The sequence below is a fragment of the Pristiophorus japonicus genome, chromosome 14 (assembly GCF_044704955.1).
Source record: "Pristiophorus japonicus isolate sPriJap1 chromosome 14, sPriJap1.hap1, whole genome shotgun sequence".
Classification (NCBI taxonomy): domain Eukaryota; kingdom Metazoa; phylum Chordata; class Chondrichthyes; family Pristiophoridae; genus Pristiophorus; species Pristiophorus japonicus.
In genome coordinates, this window is record NC_091990.1 from 52,247,010 (window position 1) to 52,255,334 (window position 8,325).

An 8,325-nucleotide genomic window follows, 5' to 3' on the forward strand; every position below is an offset into this window, starting at 1 on the left:
ACAGGACCACCTTAAGCCAGATGACGGCATCATCCTCTCGAGATACAGATTTTACACGCACGTTCGCTCAGAGGGCCAGAATGCGGCAGAATTCGTTGCCGACCTGCAATATCTAGCGGAACCATGTAAGTTCGGGGCTGTTTTGCCAGACATGCTACGGGACTTCTTTGTTATCAGCATCAACCATGAGGTGATCCAGCGTAAACTACTGGCGGTGGAGACGTTGGACTTGAACAGGGCCATCACGATCGCTCAGTCATGCATGACGACGGATAAAAGTCTAAAGCAGATATCAGTGAAAAATCGAAAATTGGCAAGTACTGTAAATATGATTGATTCGGCGTTCGGCAGAGCAGCACATGGCAGGGCCTACCCGACTGCGTACGCGAAACCTGTGGCTGCCCAAAGTCCGCCAGTGGGAATGCATTCGACTTCTCCGTGTTGGCGTTATGGGGAAAATCACCGACACCAGCAGTGCCGATTTAAGCAATATAGTTGCAAAGGCTGTCTGAGAGTGGGGCATCTTCAGCGCAAATGTCCGCAGATATGCAAGCATGCTACGAGACACCACGTGGACGATGATGGTCAGACTGGCGCGAATCCAGATACACAATCCGAGATACCAGAGGAGGAAATGCATAGACTGTACTCGTTCCTATCTAAGAGCAAACCGATAATGATCAACACGAAATTTAATGGAGTGCCGGTATCGATGGAACTGGCCACGGGGGTGAGTCAATCGATAATGAGCCAGAGGACATTGGACAAGCTGTGGGATACTAAGGCTGTGAGGCCCAGGCTGAGTCCAGTCAATGCCAAGATGCGCACATGCACCAAAGAACTCATAACGGTGATTGGCAGTGCCACAATAAAAGTGTCGTATGACGGTACGGTTCACGAGTTAACGCTATGGATTGTCCCAGGCAATTGCCGAACGCTGTTCGACAGGAACTGGCTTGACAAAATCAGATGCGATTGGAACGACATCAAGGTGCTGTCATCAGAGAAAGATACATGTGCCCAAGTACTGAGCAAGTTCCCCTCGCTGTTCAAACCAGGCATCGGCAACTTCACGGGAGCCAAAGTGCAGATCAATGTGGACTCGGATGCAAGACCCGTCCATCATAAAGCTCGGGCAGTTCCCTATATGATGAGGGAGAAGGTCAAAATCGAACTGGACAGAATCCAGCATGAAGGGATCATATCACTGGTTGAATTTAATGAATGGGCCAGCCCCATTGTTCGTGGGCTGAAAAGTGATGGCACAGTCAGAATCTGTGGAGAGTACAAGGTTACGATTAACAGGGTTTCGAAACAGGATCAGTACCCATTTCCGAAGGCTGATGACTTGTTTGCAACACTAGCCGGCGGGAAGTCGTTTCACCAAACTGGACTTGATGTTGGCCTACATGACACAGGAGCTGGTCGAGATGTCGAAGAGACTTGCGTGCATTAACACACATAAAGGATTGTTTATTTATTACAGGTGCCCTTTTGGAATTTGCTCGACTGCAGCGATATTTCAGAGGAACATGGAGAGTCTCCTGAAGTCCGTTCCCAGAACCGTCATGTTCCAAGATGACATCCTGATCACAGGTCGTGACTCTGAGGAACATTTGAACAACCTGGAAGAGGTTCTACATCGTCTGGACAAAGTGGGACTCAGAGTGAAATGCTTGCAGTGCGTCTTCATAGCACCAGAGGTTGAATTCCTAGGGAGGAAAATTGAGGCTGATGGCATCAGGCCCACGGACGCGAAAACCAAGGCCATCAAGAATACACCCAAGCCGCAGAATGCGACGGAGCTGCATTCATTCCTGGGTCTACTCAACTACTTTGGTAACTTCCTACCTAAATTGAGCACCTTATTAGAACCACTGCACATGCTGCTGAGAAAAGATGACAACTGGGTGTGGGGTGAATCTCAAAGCAGATCTTTTGAGAAAGTCACTAATCTGCTTTGCTCTAACAAGCTGCTGGTACATTATGACCCATGTAAATGTTTAGTATTGGCCTGTGATACTTCGTCTTGTGTGTTATGTATGTAAACTTTACCAATGTGTAAGATTTGCCACCAGGGGGTGCAGCTGTGGGAGACCCAAGGGTCACCTGCACACCCTGGGCAAGCAGGTATAAAAGGCAGACAACCATGATGCTTAGTCACTCTGGAGTTACATTAAAGAGACCAAGGTCACAACAGTTTGAGCTTACAGCATACAGTCTTGTGGAGTAATTCTGAACATAACAATATGGAATTGGTTGTGTACTCCAACAAGCTAATGAGTTGGGTAAACTTCAACCAGTCGTATATGCTTCAAAAAGTTTGCCTAAAGTGGAAAGAACCTACAGCATGGTGGAGAAAGAAGCACTAGCCTGTGTGTATGGGGTTAAAAAGATGCATCAATACCTGTTTGGTGTTCGGTTTGAACTGGAGACAGATCACAAGCCGCTCATTTCACTGTTCTCTGAAAAAAAAGATATCAATACCAATGCTTCATCCCGCATTCAGAGGTGAGCGCTGACAGTATCCGCTTATGATTATGTTATTCACCATAGACCTGGCACCGAAAATTGTGCCAATGCTTTGAGCCGTCTGCTATTGCCCACACCGGAGGTGGAAACACCACAGCCGGTGGACCTATTGTTAGTTATGGATGTTTTTGAGAGTGAATGAACCCCTGTCATGGCTCATCAAGTTAAGACCTGGACCAGCCAGGACCCAATTTTATCGGTGGTGAAGAGTTACATCCTCAAAGGTGATTGGTCTGCCATACCCAAGCAAATGTGCGAGGAGACCAAACCTTACATTTGTCGCAAAGACGAACTGTCTGTTCAATCGGATTGTATGCTGTGGGGCAATCGCGTTGTTATGCCCAAGAAAGGTAGAGAGAAATTTGTACGTGAGCTCCATAGCATACATCCCGACATTGTAATGATGAAAGCCTTCACCAGGTCTCATGTGTGGTGGCCAGGAATTGACTCTGAGCTGGAATCATGGGTGCATCAGTGCACCACTTGCATGCAGCTCAGCAAAGCAGCAGCGGAATCGCCACCGAGTCTGTGGTCGTGGCTGTGATATATTCACAGAGCACAGCACACACAGCTCCTAACATGGCAGGCAGCTCTCTCGGAAGCCTCTGGAAACTGCCTGGTTCTGTTTATTATTAACTATGCAGCTGCAGTACACAATACGTCTACATCCACAATGTGGAGCTACAAACATTACAAGCTTACATACATTACAGTGGCCATTAAAACCATGGTCCAGGATCCACATAGACTTTGCAAACCCCTTCCTGGGGAAGATGTTTTTAGTTGTGGTGGATGCATATTCGAAGTGGATAGAGTGTATAATCATGTCATCCAGCACATCCACAGCTACCATTGAGTATCTCAGTGTCATGTTTGCGACACATGGTCTGCCTGACATCGTTGTTAGCGACAACGGATCGTGCTTCACCAGTCAGGTGTTTCAAGAGTTCATGAAATTCAATGATATCAAACATGTAAGGTCAGCACCATTCAAACCTGCATCCAATGGGCAAGCAGAACGTGTTGTCCATATCATAATGCAGAGTATGAAGCAAGTAACCCAAGGGTCACTGCAGACCTGCCTGTCATGCATACTGCTTAGATACAGGACAAGACCACACATGCTTACCAGAGTCTCGCCTGCTGAACTAATGATGAAGAGAGGTCTTAAGACCAAGCTATCTCTTGTACACCATGTTGAATGTAGAAGACAAGTCAGCAAGGTCACGATCGCGCAGCTGTGTCACGCGATATTTCGGTAAATGATCCTGTATATGTTCTGAATTATGGTCAGGGTCCCTAGTGGATCGCTGGTACTGTCATGGCCAAGGAGGGCAACAGAGTTTTTATTGTCAAGCTCAAAAATGGGCAAATATGCAGGTAACATATGGATCAGACAAAGCTGCACACACAGACGAACCGGAACAGTCGGAGGAAGAAACAATCGACGACCAACCAACCTATCCCCAGTCATCAGAGGACTCGGTGGTCATCAGTGAATCAGGACTTTCAATCACTGACATGTTCAATGAAAATGGACTTTCAATCCCTGACATGGCCATTGCCACTCCCACCAGGTCAGCCACCCAGCCACCAGTCACAACAGACTCTGAACACTCACCCAAGGCTGGAGTTGAACTGAGACGGTCAACCCGGGAGCGTAAAACACTGGACCATCTCAATTTGTAAAAGACTGTGTTAATATCTCAGAGGGGTGGTATTGTCATGTATGTACTTTTGGGATCACTAGTCACTAGATGGCATCACTGTTGGAGGCCATTGGGCTGCACGCACGTGTGTGCCGCCCAAATATAAAAGGTCAGCCATTTTGTATATTAGTCACTTTGGGCCTTAATAAAGCAGAGCCAAGGTCATACCTCTTAGAGTTAAACAGTACTCAGTCAAACAGTTATTGCATACACAACATAATGAATTCGAGAGGATCCTTCTTCAGAACCTGTTTCATTAGATACATGTGTACATAGATAAGTTGGTGGATGGATATTTGGATGGATGTATGTTTAGATGGATGGATTTTTGGATAGATACACATAAATGGATGATGGGATAGGTAGGCAGATACACAAAGAGATTCCTATATAGAGCTTGAAAAACAATACAGTTATTCACAAATACTACCACTGAACCATGCAGACATATCTAACGGCAGGTAAAAAATCAAGAAAATTAACTTAAAAGCAAATGCACTCATAGCCAGGTTACAATAATTCATAATCAAGGTCATAAGAAGCATTTCCAAGCTTTGGATGTATTGAGGTATACCCACATTCTCTAAGCCATGTCCCAACACTAGCACGATGCTGCCAGTGAACCGGAAGCGTTCTGCGCATGCGCACTTCAGGTTCGTCACAGGAGCGGGCTTGTTAAAAAAACATTGTTAAATGCCAGGGAACGAGTGGGCTCTGGGGAAAAAATCCCAGGGAGGGAGTGGGCTCTGGGGAAAATATCCCAGGGAGGGAGTGGGCTCTGGGGAAAATATCCCAGGGAGGGAGTGGGCTCTGGGGAAAATATCCCAGGGAGGGAGTGGGCTCTGGGGAAAATATCCCAGGGAGGGCATGGGCTCAGGGGAAAATACCCCAGGGAAGGCGTGGGCTCTGGGGAAAATATTCCAGTAAGGGAGTGGGCGCGTGCAAAAAAAACCAAAAACAGCATGCTTCTGGTTCCAGATTAATGCGCAGTATGCATCTGCGCAGCTTTCAGTCATTGGCAGTTGTCACTTACACATAACATTTTTGTTGTGGGCTTTATCTGTGTGGCACCTAGTTATCTATCTGTTAAGCATTGTGTTTTAAAATTATTCTGACATAAATTGAGCCCCGACCCATACATTCCTCTATTAACATTAAAATAGTAAGAATAATATATCAGTAAGAATCATTTTCTGTCAAGGGCACAGCTTTACACACAATGCACTTTCTGAAGGTTAATATCTATATTCGCACTTTAGCAAATGTTAATTCATTCAATGTTTATTTAAAACAAGCACTTCAGCGAGTATTTGAGGTATCAAGTTAACCACCATTCAAGTAATTTAAAGGGAAGCAAAATCCAGGGGAATATTTTTGTTCAAAGTGCTCCGTGATTTTAAACAAGAAAATAATTAACCTCGAGAGAATTTTGTGCTTTCTTTTTACAGAAGTGTCACATTTATTGCCAGCTTACATGCTGTCAATATTTCCCTCCTACTAGAGCAATCCAGTGATGTTAGCAATAGGGAACAATTCTGTGTGCAGTCAAGAATGGGTTCAGTGGAAGGAATCGGAATTTTGCTCCAGAACTGGTCAACCCTGGGAATCAATGCAAAGTTAAAAAGAAACTGTCAACATTGGAATTCAGAAAGGGAAACAGAAAATGTTGAAGGTCGATCAACATCTCTGGACAGAAGAGAGGGTGCAGGGGAAATTTACCAGAATGGTACCAGCAATGAGGGACTTCAGTTAGATTAGATCAGCCGTGATCATATTGAATGGCGGAGCAGGCTCGAGGGAACAAATAGCCTACTGCTGCTCCTGTTTCTTATGTTCTTATGTGGAGAGAAGCCAGGATTGTTCTCCTTCAAGAAAAGAAGGTTAAGGGGAGATTTAATATTGAAAATTGTGAGGGAATTTGATAGAATAAATAGGGAGAAACTGTTTCAGTGGCAGGAGGGTCGGTAACGAGAGGACACAGATTGAAGATAATTGACAAAAGACCCAAAGGCGAGATGAGGAAAATTTTTTTAGGCAGCAAGTTATTATCATCTGGAATGCAATACATGTAAGGGTGGTGGAAGCAGATTCAATTGTGTTATGTTCAGAATAACTCCACAAGACTGTATTGTAAGCTCAAACCATTGTGACCTTGGTCTCTTTAATGTAACTCCAAAGTGAGGAAGCAGCATGGTGGATTGCCTTTTATATCTGCTCGCCCAGAGTGCACCGGTGACCCTTAGGTCTCCCAAAGGTGTGCCCCCCGGTGGCAAGTCTTACACATTGGTGAGGTTTGCATACATAACAAATAGTAACTTTCAAAAGGGAAATTGGATAAATGCTTGAAAATGCAAAAAAAAAAAATTGGGGCTGTGGGGAAAGAGCAAACGAGTGGAATTAATTGGATAGCTATTTCATGCCGGCACAGGCCTAATGGGCCAAATAGCCTTCTTCAGTGCTATATGATTCCATGATTCCATAATAAGTTAATATTTCAGGGTTCAGCCCTTTGAATCGAAAGAAAATGTACGATGAACACATACTTTCATAAAAACAACAAAGCAAAATATTGCCAGTGCTGGAAATCAGAATCAGGAGCAGGAAATGTGAGAACTGGTCAAGCAGCATCTGTGAAGAGAACACATGAGTTGTTGTTTCAGGCTTGTAACCTTCATCGGGGCTGGAGGATATTATAGATGAGCAGCATTAGAGAGGGAGCAGAACAAGGAAGATGAAGAGTGGGGAAAACCACAAACACACACACACACAGAGGAAAGTAAATAGTATACCCTGCAATGTTCTGTTGCTTCAGGATTTCTGTGGCTTTTCCGCCAAAGTTACGGTGGACAATCGGACGGACCCCTGTGGAAATTCTACCCAACTGTTGCCATCAAAAAGAGCCTTTATCTTAGCCAATTCTTGATCTTAAAGAATGCGCTATTAATAAGAACATCAGAAATAAGAGCAGGAGTAGGCCATACAGCTCCTTGAGCCTGCTCCGCCATCTAATACGATCATGGCTGATCTGATCATGGACTCAGGTCCGCTTCCCTGCCCGCTCCCCATAACCCCTTATCCCCTTATCGGTTAAGAAACTGTCTATCTCTGTCTTAAATTTATTCAAAGACCCAACTTCCACAGCTCTCTGAGGCAACGAATTCCACAGATTTACAACTCTCTGAGAGAAGAAATTCCACCTCATCTCAGTTTTAAATGGGCGGCCCCTTATTCTAAGATTATGCCCCATAGATCTAGTCTCCCCTATCAGTGGAAACATCCTCTCTGTATTCACCTTTTCAAGCCCCCTCATAATCTTATGCATTTCAAGTTATGTAATAGCCTGACCTGGGGGTGGTAACAGTAAGACCCCTTGTATTGTGTACTGGATATATGTCCTCATGTGGAATTCTGCGACAATTATTATATACAAATGGATGGAATACCATTTTCACAGCCAGTTTTACCTGTTTGCTGTTACTCTACATATCATCAAAAATAATAAATTGTGCAAACTTTGCATTTGACAAGGATATATCCCATTTTAGTAGTCCATATTGCTGATTGAGTGCTACTCACATAGAACGAGAGAATTCTTTGCCTCTCAAACTGTGTCAAACTCAAGTTTAACGTGGGGAGAAGTTATCAGCCAAAACCTCAATTTCTGCCCCTCCCCCAGTTCTCTGTGTTAAACATTGACTCTTCAAGCTGCCAGTCAAAGCTAACAACCTCCCCTCCCGTACCCCCCACCTCCAACAAACGGATACGATGTGGTTGACCTCACGGAGACATGGCTCCAGGGTGACCAAGGCTGGAAACTCAACATCCAAGGGTATTCAACATTTAGGAAGGATAGACAGAAAGGAAAAGGAGGCAGGGTGGCGTTGCTGGTTAAAAAGGAAATTAATGCAATTGTAAGGAAAGACATTAGCTTGGATGATGTGGAATCGGTACAGGTGGAGCTATGGAATACCAAAGGGCAAAAAACACTAGTGGGAGTTGTGTACAGACTTCCAAACACTAGTAGTGATGTTGGGGAGGGCATCAAACAGGAAATTAGGGGTGCATGCAATAAAGGTGCAGCAGT

General features: G+C 44.7%; 1 long non-coding RNA gene across 2 annotated transcripts in view; it reads left to right on the forward strand.

Moving 5' to 3' along the window:
• Nucleotides 1-7,698, forward strand: part of LOC139279904 (uncharacterized) — a 77,668-nt gene extending 69,970 nt beyond the window's left edge. For both annotated transcript variants that reach the window (XR_011596545.1, XR_011596546.1), the window contains one exon: nt 5,690-7,698. This is a non-coding gene — a long non-coding RNA (uncharacterized lncRNA). The remainder of the gene's footprint in view (nt 1-5,689) is intronic.
• Nucleotides 7,699-8,325: the final 627 nt, after the last annotated feature.